Source organism: Columba livia, chromosome 1 (genome assembly GCF_036013475.1).
Source record: "Columba livia isolate bColLiv1 breed racing homer chromosome 1, bColLiv1.pat.W.v2, whole genome shotgun sequence".
NCBI lineage: Eukaryota > Metazoa > Chordata > Aves > Columbiformes > Columbidae > Columba > Columba livia.
Window position 1 is genome coordinate 112540127 of NC_088602.1, and position 22845 is coordinate 112562971.

Below are 22845 nucleotides of genomic sequence, written 5' to 3' on the forward strand. Positions count from 1 at the left end.
ACACATGTGGGTGTTTGCCATTAGTATCTTTAGAATTAGAAGTCCTTGTTCTGCTAGATTTTCTTCTGCCCTCAAGCCCTGAGTTGTAAAAATGGGGTTCAGTATAGCCCATTTAGTACTGGAAAACATGTACGATGGAAACTATTAGTTAAAGCAGGGGTATATGTGTCCATTGCTTTTGGTCTTTCAGAGGAAGCAAAAATTAAGCCATTTTATTTCAAAGCTACAATAGTGTAGAATCACCAATAGTAACTGTATCATCACCCATGTCATGGTTTATTATTCTAGCACATTCACAGACAGGATGAAGAACATAAATTATTGAGTGCTGTGGGTGATTTCATTTATGTATGTATGTATGTATGTCATTGTTAGAGCAAACAGTAGAGAGAAACCTTGCATCCTAATATGACTCCCGTGGGGAAATCTTAATGCCGTTCAGCCAGGTGGAGCTTCTATGTGTTTTTTTTCCATTCACTGCCATCCGCCTATCCATCATAATGCCCTGAGTACATTTCATCCATGAAGACTCTTTGCTATAGCAATATATAGGCTTTGTAAATAAAGTCTGCCCCCCCTAAGGGGAACAATATAGACTTCTAGGAATTCTCGTATATTTAATCTGTTTTAAGGCCTGAAAAGTAATTTCTGCAATAAAATATTTTAAGACGTTTTTGTCCTGGGAAATTTCTTTTCCATGGCAGGTGACCTTTACAGGTCCTCTCTGGCTACATAATGACTACAGATATGAACATTTAGAGGTTTCAAATGTATACAGTATGATGCAGGCATTTTTTAAAGATTACTCCAAGGCTAAAGCACTTTCTCCCCACCCCCCATACTTGAGCAGTTTGAAAGCATCAAGGCCCATGTTATCCCTGTCGATACATGCAGAAAACTCCCAATGGCTACAGCCAAGGCTACATGTGTGCATCTAAGGGCAGTACTTTGGTTCTGAAAGTTAGCTAAGACATGAGGTAATAGAACTGAGTTTTGTATAGCCCCTTTCATACTTGTTATGGCTATAAGCATCTTAAAAAGGAAATGAGATACTACTAGCACAGGAAACACGTAGGAAGGTTATGGAGGCATTAGGTGCTTAGTAGAAGATCATATGTTGTTTCAAAAAGCAAAGCTTCATTTATGAAGAAAAGCAATAGCGTCCAGAAATACCGTTGTTATTGTTTTTCCCTTCCTCTTCTTCAATCTCTTACACCCACTAAAAATGCTATTGGATTTTTAACTTCAGAGTTTTTAACCCACTATCTTAAAACTATTGACTTTTTCTTTTCCCTTGGCCATTTCTTCTAAGCATTCAGCAAGTCCTGGGTGTTAAGTCTAGAAAACAAAATACCTTCTCAACCTCAGTCCTACAGCATCAAGTGTTTTAGTCTAGTCATGTTGACATTACATGTGCAGCTGTGTTGTAGAAAATACTCCTAAGCAGCCAAGCAAGGTTGGCAGAGTTTTCCAGTGCTGCTTTAGAACAACCTGTGCTGCTAGAGCAGAGACATCTGAGCTGGCTCTGCTCACTCAGGACTTGGGGGTATGGGGTACAGCACAGCACTTGAGCTGTGACAAATCATGTGGGAGCTTAAATTCAGAAGCAGTATTGTCACATTTAGCTTGAGCAAAGCAAGGGCTAGTAAGTGCTTCCAAAATATTAGACTGCTCCTATGTGGCTCCTTGGCATGACTTGGCTAAATCTTCACTGTGCTACCCTAATTCAAGTCTCTAGTAGCTTAGGTAGCAAGCTATGTATATCAAGCTCCACGGTGTGGTGAAGACCTGCCACACAACCCTAATCATAGAGGAAATGCTGAGCCAGCAAATTTCTCTATAAAGCTCATTGCAAGATTTGGGGTAGCTGGGTTGCTGCAAAAGTTGATAAGCCACCCAAGCCCAAACACAATCAAGTTTTGAGAGGGAAAGAGGTATTGGATACAATGTATTTAGCTTGGTGTTCCTGACACCACAACTGAACAATTCTTAGGATTTGGATCTTCTCATTATCTGTTTCTGATGCAATGTGAGAGTCGCATGTGCCTGTAATTTCCCCTCTAAATGCCTCTGTGAATAAGCACTCTTGCGGTGGCTGCATAGCTCTCACTGCTTGGAACAGTCTGAATTCATGTAACTGACATCAGGTTTGGATTTATCTGATGATATTTCCTTAATTGTTTAATTTGTTAAAATATTTAATAAAAGATTTCCAGAATTATGTACTCAATATTTTCACCATAAAAGTGAGCAGCAACATGTGTATCTGTCTGCTGCTGTGTTTGAAGTGGTAGGATTTGGTCTCGGATAGTGCCAAGGACTTGCTGCTTTTGTAGTTCGGGTGGAATAATTTGGATGCAGCCACAGATTTTCTTGTTAATTATTCTCTGCCTTGCAGTAAATAGCATTGTGGGAGGTGTCCTTATGTATTTATCATAATAATGGGATATTGTATATCTACAAGCATCCATACACATATGCATATTCTACACTTAAACTTTATCTGATTTTTTTGATAGGTCTACAGTAATTGCTTAGTTGAACTGCACCCCTTTGTTTTTTATACATATATATGTTAAGGTATCCTTCCTGCTTTTTCTTTTTATGTGGAGGTGAGGGCTATCAATACTGCTGATGCGGGACCCAGGGTTTGTACCTGTGTAGCGGCTGAGGCTCATTTTGCCTCCTTAACTCGTACAAGGCTCCTTATGTGTCTGTAGCTTTATGTTTTGTTATCAAAGTGGAGTCTGAAGAAGAAATAATATTAATAAATATAAGAAACCCAAAAGCTCCTAAACTATAGTGTTTCAGATAGAGTTAATGGAACATTTGTCCTTCTTTTCAGATCATTCCAGCAGAATCACAGGCGAAAGTAATCTCATGATGGACAAAGTGGAGCAGGTTCAGGGTGCTCCTACATGGGGAAGCATTGGGAGAAAGGGAAAAGCTGCGAAGGAGATCCGAGGCAAGACCTGTGGCAAAAGGGACCTGCAGCTGCTCCATCTGCTGAGGGAAGGAAGGGATGTGAAGGGCTGAGATGCTGCTGGCAATGAGCAGTTTGCCCCACCACAGCTGTCTCCCTCTGCATCCTGTGGAGTGCCCACTGGCAAAGCAGGCAGCAAGGCCGCCACTTCTTTCCTGCCCCATGCAGTCAGCTGTGTACCTTACCTGAGCCTAGAGCTGGCTGGTGTGGCTTGGATGGCCTGTGCAATACTGGCAAAAAAAAAGGACAAATAGGCACCCCAGTACTGTATACACACGTACATTTGCACAGAAGCATTTTTCAGTGCTTGGCTGCAGGGTAAGTCAGGAGGGCAGGTAATAACTGTCTTAATTAAAATGCTGGTAATGTTTACTTTACAATTAACATATTGTTTTTATTACCTTTATTACCTTTTATTTTAAAAGGTAATGTATAGGTGAGCAATGTGGTTAGTGCATTACTGATTCCTGCTCTTCCAAAGAGCAAACAGGTGTGGGAAATGGCATAGGTTGTGGCTTGTCTTCAGAAACAAAGATTTCTTGTAGTCACTTCCACTTAAAGAGACTGCAAAGCCTGAGCTAAAGCTGATGAATGACATGGAGTCAGAAGGCTATAAAATGCAACCGGTATTTAACCTGAAAGTGTGCTCTATACAACCTCCTCTGCATTTGCTCCTCAGAAGAAGGGAGCTTGTAGCAGACTTTCTAGCTGTAGCAGGACACATTCTCTCCTCCTGGAGCTCCCTGCCCAGGCTAGCACAAGCACAAGGGGCGTCTCTTCTCACCTGCAGAGGATGGCTAGCTTTCAAAAAGGATTAACCTCCTACCAGGCTCCACCTATTTCACAATCATAATATTTTAGCTTAAGAATCATAACATGTTATAGACAATTCTGCATTCCTTTTCTCTAGCCTCTGGCTTTCAAATCCTGGGGTTATATTCGGGTCAGACTGTCAGCTCTCTCTCTTCAATGGTCTAAAGGCTAAATCCCTTTTAAAAGAGAAAATAAATCTTCAGTTCTCACATAATGACTTGGTATCTGGAGTTGAGACTTCACAGAAAAGATCAAATAGCCTGAGCCTTGTGACAGAACTGTAAGAAATGGTAACTCCTCATTATCCCATACAGTAATGTCTCAGTTATGGTATTAAAATGGACCAAAATGACCTCTTCAGTATTTGAATGTTCCCTGAGAAAGATGACCGAGAACATAGTCCATGTGACAGGAGCTGGTACTGTCTCCCTACTGCGCGTGTCAGTGATTGTCACTTGTGCTTTGGACTCTTACATTGCTAAAGCTGCTTACTCAGATGTTACATGGAGTTAAACTGGGTGGTTGTGGCAAAGTGGTTACAAGATGTGGGATAAGTTAAAATGTTACTAAGTTAATGACTCATGGGCACAGATAGGGCCAGAAGTGGTTATGAGCAACTGTTTGACATTAAACCCCTAGAAAGAGCAGAGGTGGAGGGACTGCACAGAGAACAGCTTGTTCTCCTTTGACAATCCTTCCTTAAAAAGAGAACAGGATCCTTGTCACCTTCAGACACAACCATGAGCTCATCTCAGCCTCCACACTCTTCTTCAACAGCTGCAGCTGCATTACAGCAGCCTCTGTGCTAATGGGATAAAAGCATTTCCATGTGCTTTTTTGATTTGGAGCACACACACACCCCTCCCCACAGCCTCCAGTGTATCCTTGTTCCCTTGAAATGGATTCAAATATTAAGGTCTGTTAAGTTTAATTATTACTAAAACTCTGGGAGGAAACAAAACCTTATGGCACTTCAAGATGTTCCAAGACAGGTACATATAAATCACAAATGTGCGATCACTTATGGGAAATTCGGGAGCTGACAAAAAGCAGTAATATGTACCAAAGAGAGTGATCATAAAACTTATGCGGCTTTCTCCACCATGTGTGTAGGATTTTGCAGTTCCTTAGTGAGAGTCTCTCATGGTCAGGACTTGCGCAGGAATAACTGGCAGCCACAAGGTGCGGTGTGGTGACATGCCAGAGGTACCACCCGCTTTTCTGGGCTGTTGTAAGCAAACCTGTGAGCAACTATATTGCTACTGGGACAATTCTGTGCTTTATCTAAAAATTGTTATATCCCCATGATTTCAAATCAAGTCAAGGGGAAGAGCTTGCCTTCAGGCCTTTTACCAATCACGTGCAAACCAAAATTTTATTCAGAGAGATTTTTTTGCGTGTGAGAATATAGAAAAAGGCACTCATGGGAAAGTTTTCCCCTTTATATATACCCCTGTTATCCTTCTTTTATGCTTCTCCCAACACGGGGATTTCTGGTTTGGGGGTTATATGGCACTACACATTGACAGTGGATCAGCTACTGTTTGATTTGAATGGAGCTTTGTATATACACACACACACTTTTAACAAGGCTGTATCTACTCTTCCTGTCTCCCTCTCCTTTTTCTAATACAAAAGCTATTGCTTTCATCGAGTTATGCTGTAGCAGAACAGATCCATAACAAAAACGAAATCATTCAGACTACGTTAAGGGGCAGTGCAAAGAAAACAGTACTGGTAGGTAGCTGTTCTTACGAGGGGCTGAAGAAGAAGTGTATTTCCTTCTTCTGTTGTTGGGCTGACTTCAAATCAAAGTTCATAGGAAATCTCAGTTTACAATTTAGCATCATTCTCTGCTCTCCTGTTAGAGTATCTGTGATGACATCTGGCAGCTGCAGCAGCAGGCAAGCTCTACTACCTTTTTTTTTTTTCCTAAGTGTTTAGAAGTTTGTTGAGAAGCAACCACCCAATCTAAACAGAAACAGTGGCTTTCAGTTTTGCACAAGCACTACATGCACCTTAACATTGTCTTTTCTTATTAACGAATTCTTTGTTTTCTTCTGATGTGCAATCACGTTACTCTTTCTTCTTATATAAAATTTTCCTATTAAAGTTTTAAGCTTCAGGTTTCTGTTAGAAAGGCCTTCTGTCTTTCTGTTTTTAAAGACCTCTTTTATGTAGATATATATATATCTTCACACCACACAGGGAAAAAAGCCATTACTAACATATTGAGTAGGTGCTATAAAACGTTTCTTGGAAGGCAGTCTAAAAAAGCATATATAATGTTTTGTGGAGGATGCTGCACCTAGTATTGTGGTTGGAAGAGCTGAATCACTTTTTTTTACATGGAGATGCGGCTGTTTGCCAATGTCTGTTGACAATGTGTGTTGATGATGCTTGTCCTCTAGGCTGAGCTCTAGCAAATGCTGATAAATTCCAGACTCTAATCAAACATCTTTCAGAAACATTAGCATTTGCTAAATAAATATCTTTCCTCTTTTCTCTTGCATGTAATGGATGTTTTTAACATTGTTTGCCAGTCTTTCTACAAAGAATAACAGATGGCCACTGCTTCTAATGAACTAATTATATTCCTAACCCTTTCCTCAGGAAGGAAGAGGTTTGGGCTTGATTTTTTTCACTATCTTACCTCTTTATTTCTGTGAAGTGTCTTGAATTTATCACTACTCTTTTCTATTAATGACTCCAGTGTCAAAGATAAGAAGAAAGTTTTTGGTTTAAAACCTTTTGGCAGCTTTAAATGATAGAATGGCTACTTCTTTTGGTATTGCTTTTTTGTTTGGTCACCCTCTCAGCTAATAAAATGTTAAAGGGAAAGCTCAATCCAAAAGTCTGTGAAGAATTGTAGTGCTGTTAAAGCCAGCTATCAGAGTAATGTGATAGATCCACACTGCTCTCCAAGACAGATCCTGGGAGTGGTCAGAAACACCATCTTCTCCTTGATCTAAACAAAACCTGTTGACATGATTGCTTAAAAGATTTTGTGTCAGTACCCTTTGGGTGTCTTCTTTATGCATTCTTGGTGACATGCTAAGCCAGTTCGCTGAGTATTATTAAGGTACTAAACTGACAGATAAGCCTATGTACACAAGGACCCATATGTGGTGGAAACTGGCCTCTACAATAGATTGAATTCAAGCTCCCAGGTCCTGTGTTTGTGTAGACAGAGATGCAGCCTTTGAGAAGCGCTCACTGGTGAGGTTAGTCTGCTCTTTGAAATAGAAGTTTGTCTGGCTGAGAACCTGAGCACACTAACAAAATGAATGCTCAGGAGTGTCCTGGCAAGACGGGGTCTTTCTGTAGCACTCTTCCACATGTGCATGTGAATGACAGAACAAGAACAGAGACTCCTCAGATTCAGAATATACTTGATTCCTAACTGTTTCAAGAAACTGTTTGGCCTTTGACATTGATGACATGCCATACATTGCTAATAATAGCATGCCTGAACTTTTGTTAGACAAATAAGCATATCCTTCAGTAATTCCCACACTCCTAGCTTAAATCACCACAATATCATATTAATGCAAGGGCAGATGAAATACAGAGAAATAGTAAAAACTCTGCTGAATAAAATTTGTTCTCTTTTGAGTGGTCATTTTATGAGCCTGAAAAGAAGAACAATAAGATGTCAGCTAGTCATTTGTCAGCACCACTGCTCTCAGACACTGATGAGGTGGCAGGATGCACTTGTTGTCCCACCCTCTTCACAAATGTCGAGATCTTGCACGAAGCTGCCGATATTCTGCTGAATTATTGTGTTAAATGCAGATTCATTAACTACCGTTAAAATTAAGGAAGCATGAGTAAGAGGAAGAATTCGCTGAGTTAAGATAGAGGAATTCCTGGAAGAAAATACTATGAATAGGCAAGTTTGGAGAGGAAACTCAGTTTGAAGGTTAGGTTGTATTGCTTTTGTTTGGTTTTTGTTAGATGAATAAAATCTGTCTCCAAGAGAAGTTCAAGTTGGGTATTAATTCTAGGTCTATATGTTTTCTGAGCGCAGAGGTAAGGACTCAGCCTGTTCACACCCACAACTAGTATGAAACTGATTATTCACAAAGGGAGAAATAGCGGGATTTATGTCAAAATTAACTAATATTTAGTATTCATGCATCTAGGAAGAAATAAGTAACAGAAATCTGTGAGTGCAGACAGGAATAAAAGTTCTTATCATTATAAGGAGGCCTGTTTTTTGCATGAATCTTGGAGGATCTACTAATTCACAGGATAATATTGTTTCCACAGATTCATTATATATAAGATAGCTGCCCTGGTATCAAACTCATTTCTCACTAGTCTGCACAAGACATTCAAAACTGTGTTGTTTGATAAAAAAATTCAGGTTTGCTGGGTACTTCTTCTGAAGGCAAACAAAAAGCATGTGTTAAATCAGGAAAGACGAAACATGAAAACAAGCAAGATGGACTGATAACCACACACTTTAAGTGGAATGGTTTGAGTTAACCTGAGGTTTACTTGCTGTTGTTTTTTATCCCCTTTATGCTGACTATCAGGATATCCCGTTGCTATAGGCTAATGTGGAATGCACTCTGCTTTAACGGTCAGACTTCAGTGGTTTAATCGTATTTTCACAGGCAGAGAGCTGGTATTAACATTATTTTTTTGTCCCAAGGGGCTAGGCATACGCTGGGAAAAAAATGTGTCACAAATTTCAAGTATGCACACTCTTGTGGGCTTTTAAGGCTGTAACTGCAGAGAAATTGCAGCATAGATATTTCACAGTGGTAGTAGTAGTGGGGCATAAAACTTATTCCTGGTAGGTACCAACAGTGTACTCACTTTACAATCATGAGAACGAAGAGAAAAATAGTTGTCATTTTAAATAGATCTTATCTTCTTTTTGCGTGTAGAAACCAGATTTACACATTAGAGGGGTTTAGAAACTTTCTTCACGTTGCATCCCAAGATCAAGAGGAAGGTATCTTACAGATGTCATTACCAGCAACAATCCAGAGAACTGCCTGCCGTATATAGTTTTTAAAATTATAGTTTAACATCGCTAAATTTGGATCCGAAGCTCAGCTGAGAAGCAGCCGGAACTACAGAACTTGAGCTTTTCCCTGCAAACAGAAAGTCTTTGCAGTTCCTACAAGAAACCGCTGTCACGAACGGAGCCCGCCGAGTGTTCCCGTCTCGGTCGGCGATACTTGACGTTCAAGCTGCGAAGTGTCCTCGGTCCGGCGGGCGGAGCCGCGGGGAGCAGAGGCGGCGGCCGGCAGGGGGCGCTGTGCGCCCAGCGCAGGGCGAGTCGGGTCGGGCTGTACCTCCTCCTCGGGCTCCCTCCCAGCTCCGTTTGGTGTCAGTCAAATGGAATCGATTACATCAATAAATAATCATTAAAAAGTCAATCCCAAACCAAGCCTTTGCTACCCCTCCTTAGTTGTACGTAAGGGGAAGTTTTGGAGGGTTGTTTTCCTGAGCGGTCTCTGACCTTCTGATAACTTTTTCAGGTTTTGTGTATTCATGAGTTTGGTACACACTAGTTTGTTATTCTATTTTAACATAGAGGTGCATATTTGCATGGTAGACCCATAGTTCGTTGTTTTCCCACTTTTCTGTCTCAGCATTTATCACCCCATCCACTTTTTCGTGCTTATTCCTGCAGTCATCGCTTACTCCGTAAGTGATGAAATCAGTGGGAGAATCATTGTGGTAGATGGTATCTATCTGGATAAACAGAGGGTTAGGTGTTGGTTTGGGACCAGATTTCCTTAAAATTGCTAAGGCTTCTGACGGCTGGCTTCACCATCACCTTCAAACTTTGCAAGTAAGGTTGGCGTGTGCTGAGAAAGGAGGAGGCAACAAAAGACATTCTTACACTTCAGAAAGGAGCCCAAAGGCAGACTGAGTGTGGATGGGTTGTTTCATGGATAACAAAAGCAGCGATTGTAGAACAAACATAACGGTTTTAACTCTGCTAACTACAGCACAAGAATGCTCCTTGCTGAATGCTCATTATTGTATTTGCAGATTGACTTCATATGTACCACATGTGCTTATTGTTGTTGCGTTGTGATTTCAAGCTTTTATGAAGTGATAAGCCACATATTAATAGTTTTAACAGAAGGCGCTCTAGTTGTTAACATGGTAACACCTTGCAAGAACAATATGTTATGTTCATTTTTGATTCTAGAAATACACAACATTCCACGCTTCAAAATATATAAGGTAAGGGCTTAGTTAATACTTAGATCTGCTCAATATATTACCTTCCACAAATTCCTACTCTTTTGCTCAGTCCTGCTATAAAAGTTTGCTGTCTCAGACTGCAAAATATTAATTCATTTTGCAGGAATCTCTTTGAAAGCAAGCTGTGAAAATGAATCTGGACATCACAAGCACATTTGCTCTTCCATAATCTTACTCAAAACTGAACTGATTACTGACACTAGTATAGTAACAGGTGTTTGATTATATCCAAGTAACTTATTACCCTCACTTGGAGGAATCTTTTTTTTTTCCCTAATCGTAATCGGGTTATCAGTGGCATATGAAGGAAATCCTAGTCACATTCAGCTCAGTAAAAATTGTCCTATTAGTACTGCAAATGATATTCATAGTAGCAGGATTCCACCCCATGACTGCAGCTGATATAAATGAAAATTTGCAAAATAAGATACTAGATATGTAATGACCACAGTAGTCAAAAGAAAGGCAAGCAGTGGTGTTTTGATAATAATAAAAATTAGGGAACTTTGTTTGTTTACATTCTTAATAAACAAGATAAAATTAAATGAAGCTTGCATGTTAAAACTTTGGTTGCATCATGAAGGGCACAGACAAGGATAAAAAAACCAAATTTGATGTCTTAACAGCAACTTCGTTCAACCTGCCCTCCTGAGTAGGCAGTGCATGAAAGCATTCGCCCATGAGTAATACCATATTAAACTGCCATGATTTGACATGACACATTCTTCTCCCAATTTGCATGCCTGATAATAGACTTCCTAAATATCACCTTCAGGTTCATTGGCATAAAAGTAAGTCATCTGAAAGAAACTTTGAATCAAATGTTTGTGATGGGACAATCTCAGGGCTGTGTCTGAATGTGAGACAAAGGGTTCAGGCCATTAAAAGCTATATGGTCTATTGCCATGCTAATGTTGAGTTCTTTGTGTAGTTTGGGCTTGTTGCCTCGTAAACACATTTCCATGACTCATTAAATCCTTTGGAATAAAAGCTCTCACAACTCCAGTACAGTGGAGCAGTCATTTTTCAATTTAATTATAAGCAGGTTAGATAATGAGCTGCCTAACTTGTCCCCTTTTCTGAAGGAGGAGAATAGTTAGTGACCTCTCATTTCTCTAAAGAGTACTGAAATCCACTTTATTTGAAAGAACAAGGAGTGGAAAGTCTTTGACAAAATAAAAGGGGTTCATAAGGCAATGCCAGTTGGGCAGCTAATATTTTACATAACAAGTAAGAATATATATTTGAACCTGTTTAGTATTCAGCTTAAGAGACTACAGTAACCATAGCAACCCCTTATCACCTGGTTGAGACACTGCAACATCTTAACGAAACGTGTGCCAAATCCCTGGTAATATTTGTAAAATGCCGATGGTATTATCTCTTGGAGAGAGCTACATTGAAAGGTAGGTAAGTAAAAATGCTTAAGACTCATGATTCCCCTATCTACCATCTGCTTTCTCCTGGAGTTTCTACTTTGCTTATACAAATCAGTTTTATTTATCAAAAGCAGAAGATTAATGGATACAAGCGACTGCTGGAGGCAGCACGGTGGTGGACACACACCACCCTCAGCCCACAACATGCCCATAACAACCATCCACGATTAAGTGCTCTGAAGGCTTTAGTGGTTTGTGGTGACCAAACAGAGGCAACAAAAGGAAAGGTTTCCCAAAAGGGGTGAACACAGGAGCTCACAGGAAGGCACTCAAAATAACGAGGTAAATGCAGATCTGATCTTTCCCTTGAAGCCGTTATCAATTACAAAGACAGTTGTGCCTTTTACTTTATTTGCAGGATTCTGAATCACATAAAGCCATAACAGTAATGATATTTCTGGATGTAGTGACAGCTTCTGACATTTTAGATTTCACATTTCAGGTGCTCTCCCTTCCTTTTCAGCTTCCAAGCTGCAAGTAGTCAGAGCTTTACACTTCTGAAGTCTCAAATGTGTCTATGGCAGGTGAATTTTTCTGTGGGATTATTTCTGTGTCTTACAGCCCTAAAGATAAGGATGCCAGGTTGGCCTGCAGACCTCCCCTGCCAGAGTGTATTCACCTCTTCCCAAAGGGTTCTGTGCTTTGTCCTTATTTTTTGTGATGAACTTTATTTTCCCAGTCTATAAATACTTAGAGAGGCAGGTGGTTATTGGTTATCTGAAGATCCCAGTGAATTCAGAGTTCCTTTGATAAAAGATACATGGCAACTGTATTTAAATCATGAGATTCTTTCATTTTGAATCCTCAGGCAGTTTCACATTGTATTACAGCAAAATAGGAACTAAGAAAGACGGTAGAACAAGAAGGAGAGTTATGAGCACATGTGACAAAGTGTGGCCCTAAGGATCAAAATCTACATGAAATAGTTTAGAAGGCATGCATTAACCTTCACTATTGGGGTAATGTGCAGTAGCAGCTACCTCTCTACTTTTTTTCCCTGCTGTTGGTGCAAAATAATGTCAGAGAGTGTGCTGCAGACAGGAGTTAAAATAGTTGAGTTTCCCTGTAAATAAACACGTATACTCATGAAACAGGACACACTGGACAATATCTGCAGATTTTGGCATTGAAGTGACAAATGCAGGCTAATAATAAATTGTGCAAAAACTGAAGTCTAGTGGTAAGCATTTTATTTCTGTGCTGGGCTTCATAATCCATAAATTTTACCTGAATCAGATTTTCTGACTTCATCAGATTTGCTGAGTAACTTCATGAAAAAGTTTAACACCAACTATGAAAACACAGTCTTCAAAAACCAGTCTGGTCTGTTTTGGTGCTGGTTTTTTTGATTTTTTGTTTTGTTTTGTTTTTGTGTTTTTACAAGAGTAGCTTATAAAATCAGAATCAAAGGATTAGATGATAAAACTGGTTTGCCTGGAACCTGGAGAAGTACGTTATCTTTGCAGTCATTGTCTTTTATTGCCACTGCCATTTAACAAAAAGGGAGGCCTCAAGAAGGGACACATCTGGAAATGTGAGCTAAATAAAGTAAAAATTCTTTTGGAAACTGGTAAACCTACACTATATATGTCTGTAATTAAAAGGAACGAGGTACAGTGGCTTTTAAAGTTACCATCTGAAAACGGTTTAAAGGTTAAAAGAGGGCTACTTGGCACAGATAAAAGGGTGAGACCTGACCAAACCCGTCCTCCCAGGGCAGTCCTCCCAGTGGACCTATTTATAAGTATACTGTTTCAAACTTCTTAGCTGGTGTACACATAAATAATTTTAAGCAATGCTCCCGGTGAGAAAAAGCATTAATGTGACAGGGAAGACTCTGAAACTGTCTCTTATTTTACTGCTTTGACTAATGCTTTGTGATATTTGCCCACATTCTTGAATTACTTATTTTAAAATCCTCTGGTAAGAAGGTTCTTTTTATTTTCTTCTAAATTCTTTGCCTGTTTTTCTCATTTGAAATTAGAAGAATGTGATTTTCTTGTGTAAACTTCCCACATAAATATATTACATAGTCACTACCAAGGGCCTCACTGAAGCCGTGGGAAGGGATAGTAATTCAATATTTCGTAGGTAATCTGACCTTGACAGTAACCCTTGTGAACTCCAGAAGCTTATGAGTCAAATCGTGAGTCACATAAGTTAGCAAATTCTCAGTTGTATAAAGAGGTGTTCCTGGGCAGAGTCTAAGGGCTTCAGGTTTGGGTTTAGGCTTTTTGTTGTCATTCTCCAGCCCAGCTCCCACAGACCGCATCTCACCACAAACACTGCAATCCCTTGGTATCCTGGCTAGGGAAATATTTTGCTCAGTTGTAGGGAAGAAAACCCTAAGACTTCTTTCTTTTTAACAGAGAAAGTTCAAGAATAAACATTTATTTTTACTTGAAGAATTTGAATATATTTCTTTTACACATTCATGCACACACAGACACATAATTTTCTGGAAATAAATTCAGTAGTCTACTTGTTGTGTGGTCTGATTAATACTGTCTTTCCCACTCTAACTACTTATACTCAGCCCAAAAACTTGTAGTCACATCTACAAAGGTTCTTCTTTTTGTGTCTTTCATTCCTGCTTATGAAAGAGGCTGTGCTGCCCTGATTACTATAATATATTAAGATGTTTTAGTATTTATACATTTATTCTCTCTTTTATTATCCTCTGGAAAATAAAGGCAGCTTCAATACACAGTTTGAGAATTGAAATAGAGATGAAATGCCTTGCCCACAGACACACAAGAAGTTTACAGGTTGCAGTTTGTATTCCTATCACTTAAGATAGAATCCCGAGTCACTCTGTTTCACAAGGTTTCCGTCTGACCCCATTGGTGAGTTTTGCATCTCCTGTGCCAAGAGGTTGCCTGTTGGACATAAGCCCTTTCTCTGTGTGGCAGGCAGCTGGCGTGGGTAGCCAGGGCACTGAAGAGAAGAAATAAATGAGAATTCCCTACAGGAATATTTTTTAGGAGGTTGAACCTCCTCAACTGCAAAAAGTGATTTTGTCATGAAATTAGGTTTCATGACAAAATGCAGATTGTTGACAAATTTTTCTGCCTAGGAAAATGAAACAAAATATTTTAGTCTGACTTGAACTTTTCAACAAGTTTGTCTCCCTTGATCTGAGCTGAAAAACCTGATATCAAGTCAGTGAAGTATTGGTTGGTTGTCCCTCCAGTGGCACTTCACTTCATGGGAAGTGCCAAGAGATGTCTGAGCTCCATTTTCAGCTCAGTGTGACCCAAGCCATGTAGTGTCATTCAACTACACAGCAAACACAGCAAAACTTTGAAATATCAAACATTTTCTGAGAACAAGAAATGTGGAGAAGAAAAAATGGTGCAGAAATGTTCCAATTTTTCATGTTAATGCCGCGCCTTAGCTGGGGGGTTGAAAAAATATTAAAATGCCAGCATTTCTTGTGTCTTGGAAAATTATGCAATGCAGAATAGCTCTTTCTATAATTCTTCCTGGATGTGGCATAGTCCTGACAGTGCTTAGAGTTTCTCACTTCTGGCACAGACTTCTGCATGGCATATAATATGTCTAACTAGCTGTGTGCAGGCTGAAGAAAAGCTCTCATTTGGAGCAGAATAGCTTAAATGTGAGAATGTTATGCATTTTTGGTAAACGTGTGGTTAGGGGCTTTTGTTTGGAAAGGAAGGATTTGCACGGTTTGATGATCTCAGCTCATATAGAGATAACAGGAGTTTGAGTAGGTACCTGCTTGCTTCAGGTGAGAATTTATCAGTTTAGGTTTTAATTTGTTTCAGTGAAATTGTGGCAACATGACTCTTTGTTGGTTTGTACAATCATATATTTGGGTATAACTCCCGAAGTAGCAGAACAGTATCGGTTTGACAGCTGCTGTTTGATGTTTGGCTCTAAATGGCATATATCATATGGCTTTTGCTATTTGCCTAGGTCTTTATTTGCTTAGTTTGAGTCATTGCATGACTGATTTAGGCAATTGGTCACTAAACTTGTAGTTGGTACAAAATGCAATGGAACAAAGTTATTCTTTTTTTCCTATGCTAATAGGGGCTACAGAAACATAAGGCAATTCTTGTATTGTTACTTTATCAACCTGGTTTTCATAAAGTCTTATTATGACTGGAATATTAAGGGAAAAAGTGTCATTTAACTATCATCTGTTACCTTAAAGAGTATAGAGGTATAATTATCACTGAAGTGCCAACTAATTGTAAAACCCTAGGAGACAAAAATGGAGAAACAATGGTAAACTAATTATGACTTCCATTTAATTCTGAATGCATATATACTACAGAACATATTTTAGAAACTCTGAACCCTTTTAGCATTATTTTTGTCAGTCTTTTTAACTTACTGTACTTCCATATAATTTTAGAGTAGACTATCAGAGTCTTCTTATCACTGATTTATTACACATGAATATGTACTAACTTGTTCAGCCTAGCAGATCGAGTATCTGCCTTGTAGCAGATGTGGTAAAATGAAATCCAGGAGATATTATTGTTTTGATTAAAATACTTTAATCAAACTGTCTAGTCAGTGTTGTCGTTAACGCAAGTGCAGATGGATCATTTCTTGCCACCTTTCTGTGTGTCTGAGCTGTGGGTTACTTAGATTGCATTAAGTGATGGAGGAAGAAGTTGTCCTGAAGACATCTTTCCTTCTCTCTTGCCTGTGGTTGGTGCAGCCCCAGTGAGATCAGAGCAGTTTGAGGGATGCTGTAAATAACTGAGTGAGGGCAAATGGTCATCTAAAGACCGCTCCACGAAGAGGATTGCAGGATACTCTGGTCCTTCTCATCTCTGCCTGTTTTAGTGATCCCCTGCAAGAAGACTGAATCATCTTGCTTGAAAGGCAATTAATTTCCCAAAGGTCTGCCTGAAGGACATCTTTGTGCACTGTGGTTTTTCACTGTATATTTGTAAATTTAAGGATGTCAGACATTTCTGGTATTTTTTTTTTTTTAAGTTTTATTGTGTGCATTTAAATACCCGTGAGTCGCTCTGCCAGGATAATTAGTTTATCTTCATTGCATTCACTGCAGCAATGGAGATAAAAGCAGTTAAGCACTGCTTTGTGAGATCCAGCTCTGCACATTCTTATATTCACAAATATTAACTACATATTTTAAAATTATTGTGTAACACTTTTACATCTTGGTAAGAGTTTTCCATATTAACACTATTTGGGAGCTTTTTCTTTTTTTAAATGCCATGTTCTCAGAATTTTTTCTTTATCTTGCAACCTCATATTTTGTGCCAGTTCTTCTGGAGGTTATTTTTACATATCACTGTTGCCTGCAGTTATATATTCTAGCGTTATCTGGATTATTAAATACTATTTTGTATTCTGGACATCCTACCTTTCCTGCAGGTGACAGTTTGAAACTGCCGAGGGAGGGACTATAAAAAACATTAGAAATTAATTCCAACACCAACAGTTTGGGTGTGAATATTGCTTTTTCCTCTCAAAGTGTAACAGTTTAGCTGCTTATTCAATTTTAAAAAGCATATCTTTATTTTTATCAGTTGTCTATACTGCAAATTAAAGGCAACCTATTTGTGATTTCCTTATACCTGAAGATGTTGCTTTTCAAGCTAGGTTTGTTTCTTTCTAAGCAATGTGCTAGCTCATCTTTTTCCCTGCTGCAACTCTTTCATTCCCGCCATATAATCATATCCTGGGGTCTGGTCTCTCTCTATTTGGCACAGCTCCGTAAGGAGACAGAGTGCTTCTTCTGTGTTTAACGTATATTGAATTCTCTGGGCCCAGAAGGATTTTCATGGCAGCTGGAATTCAGCTAATGAGAGAATGTCCTTTACACCACTTCCCTTTCTGGACTCCTCCTGCAGCTGTTGCAGACCTTGCCTGTTCTGGAATATATAAAATTGTGTTACACCAAAAAAATTCCAGTGACCAAGTAATTCCACATTAGGTTGTTCTGCATCTGGTCCACCAGTCCAAAACTGTTCCTGTGTTTGGTAATTTATTGGAAAGAATGAAACTAATTAAGGAAGGCTGAATTAACAAATCAGAACAAGCAAAAGTTCCAGGTTTTGAAACAGCGGTCAATTTTTGGTATCAAGATTGTTGTCCTTGCTTTTTCAAAACTTAAAACCTTCAAACTCATCCACTGCATTGATGAGCACCCAACTAAGCCTCAGCCCACTAAACAAACTGAGCTGGAATTTTCCCAAGTGAATTTTGACATTCTGACAAAGAACACAGAACATCAAGTTTACTATGTGTTGTTATAAATATATAGCATTCGTACATAATGGACAACTTGTAACTAAAAATACATTATGGTGGGCTTTGCTGCATTTATCCTGAAGCTTTTTGGCTACTTAAGCCAGCTCAGGACACATGTTAAAATTACCTCTTCATCTTAAGTAGCACTTCATTTTGTATGTAGGCAGGAGGCAGGATTGCCTGAACCTCTCCCAGGTACTTGCTGACTACTTTTGCCAGGTCAGGAGCAGAACAGCACAGACCGTGCTGAAGTTTTTGCTCGTCAATGCTGCTGCTATTTGAAGGCCTGCTAAAATTATCCCGCCTTGCCTCTGCTTTAGTCAATGGGGCAACATGGTGCTTGAGGCATGAAGCTAGAGAAAGGGCTCTCCTGTCTGCCCATTTTGCTTGGGAAGTACACGATAAAGAGTGTGGTAGACACCTCCAGTGAGCAACCAGGTCACAGCTATTTTGGTACATCTATGCTGGAGTCATACACAACTCTGAGAGCAGCTTAAACTGAGGATTGATAAGGGGGATCTGAGCATTCCTACCGATAACCAGAGTTCACAGAATGTAAAACTGCCAATGTTTTGGTGTACTTTTTGGTCATTTGTCTTTTAACTCAAATTAACCCCATAACAATCCTCTAAAACTGTTGGACTCACAACAGTGACTTTGGTCTCGCTTATACAGTGATGCCTGAACTTGCAGCTGGCACCACCTCCTCTGGCTGCCCTTTTCTCTGCAGGTACCCACTGGATAGACCGTAAGAGGTTCCATCTTCAGAGGCAGAATCTTCTTTCACTTCCCCAAAGAGAGTATGACTTTCTCATGCATGCACATACACTTTGGTTATAGATACGAAACTAGATAGTCAGATATTCAGAGGAAGGTGTAAAAACACCCAGCACCTACCTTTTCTTGCATTCCAAGTGACAGTTCCTCACATCTAGGTGTACCTTTTTGTCTTTGGAGACTGGCTGCTCACACAATCAATTCTTATGCCATTCAGAAGACCTTAAGAAATGCAGAACCTACTTTTCAGAATGCACTGTATGTGGTAGTACTGCTGCCCTGTGGGTTGATCACAAAACACATTCCTCAAAGGTGCAGAGTGAATGGTGGATTTAGAATGGTGTCTGTCTATGACACCCGGTTATTTCAGTAAAAACACAGTCCACACTCCACCCTGATTGTGCATCACTGATGATTTTTTTTTTTGTTAGTGATGATCTTGTTGATAACACTAAAATGAGTTTTCATCCTATAGAACTAACTCATTTTTTGATCCCACGTTCTGCTGAGTTTTCGGGAAAACGCAATTCCCATCCCATCCTGTAAGTAGTGTGTGTGAAAAGGTGTGCATTTCCAGAAAAGTTCTGTAACAGTTTTATCTTTCTTATATTGGAGTTATTACTGAATCTTTTGCTATGTTTCAACACAAAACTCTAAATCTGTTCTCAGAGTCCCCTTCTTAAAGACCTGAAGTTTTGGGGTGAATCCTACATAAGCCTTACTAATTTTGTAAGTTTTGCACCTTTTGCTAAATCACTCTCACCAGGGAAGTTTATCCCTAAGGCTCTAATTACTTCAGGAAAGCATTTTTATGATTACTTTGACTGTATCCTCAAGAGGATTCTCCTAGACTTAACCACTGTAAAAGGTCTTTGCATGCCACAAACTTATTTCAAGTGACACGTGTCCACCGAGCTATGTTTGGGGAACAGAGGACAAACATTCCTGTTCAGTGCTCTACATGTGCCTCGTTCTGTGCTTTGCAGCTGCTTTGAGCTGTTGTGCAAGCGCACAGGACAGGACTGTCACTGGAGGATCACTAAGTTGCCTCTTTGTTGGCTGGTCTCGCCCTTACGCAATGTGCTGTGTTGATCCCTGGAGATAGTTGTTTTCTGTTGTACTTCAAAGCATATAACTGCATCTTTCCTCTGAGGACATGGACCAGGCGAGAGCACAGTTGGCCCTGGATAAAGTGCAATAGTGCTTTAAATCAAGTTTTTCCTCCATCCATGCCTTACTTTTGAGCTGGACAGTATCAAAATTAGACGAACTCCTTTCTTAGTTGTACTTATGAGAAAAAATATTATTTTCTTTAGATGGGAAAGCAAATGAATACATTTTTTAGACCTTTTCTTCTTTTCCCTGTGAATATACCCAGTGTTGGAACTTCTAAGAAGTTAAAAGGAAATATATTTCAGAAGTCTTTAATTAAAACCCTTTCAGCACATCATTGTGGAATTTATTTTTTTTTCAGCTCAATTCAGTAAGATTTCTTGTACTGATAGGAATTTTTCTGGATAGTGTCTACTTTTCGCATTGGTAGATAATTTGTAGAAGCAAATCCATGATGTTGGGGCTTTTCTTCAGACATCAGATTTGCCTGATTGTTCCCTGAGATCAAAAGACAGATTCCTATTTAAAGTGGAACAGAGAGACTAAAAAGTTTCTGAACTGATACTAAGTTAGAGGCAAAGAATTTGGAGACGAGTGGGTAGTTTGAATTTGCAGGTTTGTGTTTCTCCACATTTTTATTTTTTTTTTTTAATTCAGGAAAGGTGTAACTCAAATAGTGATGACACTTCAGAATTGGGATTTTTATTTTTGCCTTTTGTTTGTTTATTTTAACGAAAGCCACCGAGGGGCAGCAGATAGACACTAATCTCACTGTTAAAATCGGGAAAAAAAAAAATCCCCAATCCCCCAACTATTATTATTTTTCCTTTAAAGTTGCATTTGCGGTCCCGTGTTACCTTGCACAAGAAATTATGCTTCAGGAATGAGGAAATCACTCTCACTAAAGAAGGGAAAGCAGATAAAACACTAATCCTAAGGGCGATTAAACATTTGCCACCGGGACATACGAAGCTTTGCAACAAAGCATTTCCAAAGTCTGTGGATTCACACACACACAGACACTTGCTCATTATGTAGATGGCAGACTCTATTTTAACTGTTTACTGCTCATGTCATTATGCAATTTACTTTAAAATCTGATGTGAAGAAATCGGTGCTTCTGGAGTGCATGTGGTTCCGACTAGTATGTGTTATTGCCACTTTACAGGGTGATTGTTAACTGTTTCTGCATTACTCTGATGTTTCAGTAGTTTCCACAGGACATTCACATTTTCTTGCTGAAGTCCTGGGAGCTCGTTAAGCTTTAAGCAGACCCGGAGCAGTTAGATGAGAACGGGAATAATCTCTTACACCGCAAATTGACTTCCCTCTTTGTAGCCCTAGACACTGTTTCCAGCTGCTTTCAGTCTTTTAAACCCTTGAAAGCTTTCCTAATCCTCATGTAGGCAGCCTTTATGTGCTCTCCTTCCCTCCCCTTCCTCCTGATTGGCGAGGCTATTTCATGGCCTAATTCAACCAACTACTACATCCCTGGGCTGCGGTTTGAAATAAGAGCCAGGCGGACAGTTGCCTCCCCGCTCCTGACTTTTAATAGGCTGGGGAAGGAAGATTGGGAAACTTGACATTGTCTTAAGAAGAGTGTCTCCCCCCGCCCCGAGCAAAGGATAAAAAAGAGGGGGGTGGGGGGAAATAATAGAGGGGCAGGAGTGGGGGGAAACTTGATGGATTTTTGCCCTGCCGACAGCAACGTGGTGTGAGCAGCCCTTTGCCGGCTGGATGGATGATGGGAATCTCACCATGAGGCAGGTAAGAAGCAGCTGCCCGTTGGGGCCGGCTGGGCAAGGCGAGCCCCGCGTAGTACCGGTACCAACCTCTTCATGTTTCTTAGCCTTGTCAAAAGTAAATTTCTGGGTGAAGAAAAGAAAAAAAAAAAAAGCAAATAACTAGGCAGTGATGCCATGCAGGTCGTTGTAAATTTCAGGTTTGTATGGGCATGAAAGTGGTTTGCGAGGGGTATAAATCCATTCCAGTGTGCCATAGTTTAAATGCATTGTGTCGGCTCTCTCACAGCCCTGTTTGTGTCATGCAACTGGAAGTAACTTGCTGTGTTATAAGCCTAAATATGCCAATAATTCAGCCCAGGGATAATTTATTAAACAGCTCTGCATGAGGTCCTTGCCTGCCAGTGCTTTAATCTTCTGATTGTTTTAAAATGTAGTAGTTTCAAGCTATCTCACAGCTTCACAAAAGTACTTAAAGATGGGTTTTCTAAGGACTTTTTTTTCCAAGATTATTCAAATTAGATTTTTTTTTTTGAGGCTTCTATTCACCTGAAGAAACAAAAGGACCTTTTATTTTTGCTCTCACAGCTAAAAGGCACTGTGGCTAAATGTTTTTAATTCTTGCTGTTCATAGTTTTACAACAACAATGTGCAGTTAGAAGAGCCTTGTGGGAGCAAGGAAAACTGGCTGGGCTGCATCTTAAGACTGAATCAGAGATCTGTCCCAGTTTAAAAAGCCTTGCCAGTCCACTTCCGAAACTTGCACTTAACATGTTACTTCTTAGGTAGGCAATGGGTAAATATGAGGAAATGAGAGAAGTTTTCTAGGTTCTGTTTGGGTGTTACTCATTCAGCTCGCAGTGGGACTTTTATAGTACATGTTCAGGGAATGCAAGTGTGAGGATTTTGCACCTGTAGTGCAAATGGAGCATTTGTTTTCCACCCACTTTCTGAAACCATGGTGGCAAATCTCAGCTTCCTTATACCAGTTTTGTATAAGTTACAGGAGGTGGGGAAGGGTAAAAAAAGAGAGAATACAGGCGGTGGGAGGAGGAAAGATATTTCTCCCATTAGCAGAAAAAAATACATTTCTAGTTCTTTAAAGAGAGAAAGAGAGGAATTCTTGTCCTTGTGAAGGAAAATGAAGGGCATTTTATATACTGCATAGCTCAAGACAGTCAGTTGGATGCACGTAGTCATCAGAAATCATTATCGCCACAAGGGGGTACTTTGGCACAGGGGGTTGCCAAGGAGGAATGCGAAAGCAGCAGAAATGTTACAGGGTGGTAACAATAAAAAGTAAAATGCTCTGTGAAACATGCACTGCACTTTCCTGAAATATTTCTACCTGAAGCATAGGGCTTCATGGGTGATCAAGATGCATAGATGATGAGTTAAAAAAGCAAGGAAAATAAGTCAAAATGGGGCGGAGGGGGGGGGGGGAGCGGGGGCGGTGTAGGGTAATGTTAACGCACACACA

General features: G+C 39.8%; 1 protein-coding gene across 4 annotated transcripts in view; it reads left to right on the plus strand.

Annotated features, from left to right (window-relative positions):
- The window catches only part of MID1 (midline 1), a 253389-nt gene that overhangs the window by 76659 nt on the left and 153885 nt on the right, over positions 1-22845 (plus strand). Inside the window, exon 1 of one of the 4 annotated variants that reach the window (XM_005505988.3) lies at positions 21114-21390. The exons of 2 other annotated variants lie outside the window; for them this stretch is intronic. The gene's annotated coding sequence lies outside the window, so the exon portion shown is untranslated. Of the gene's footprint in view, positions 1-21113; positions 21391-22845 lie in introns of those variants that run through there. One more of the 4 variants, XM_065073473.1, reaches the window with a different exon arrangement.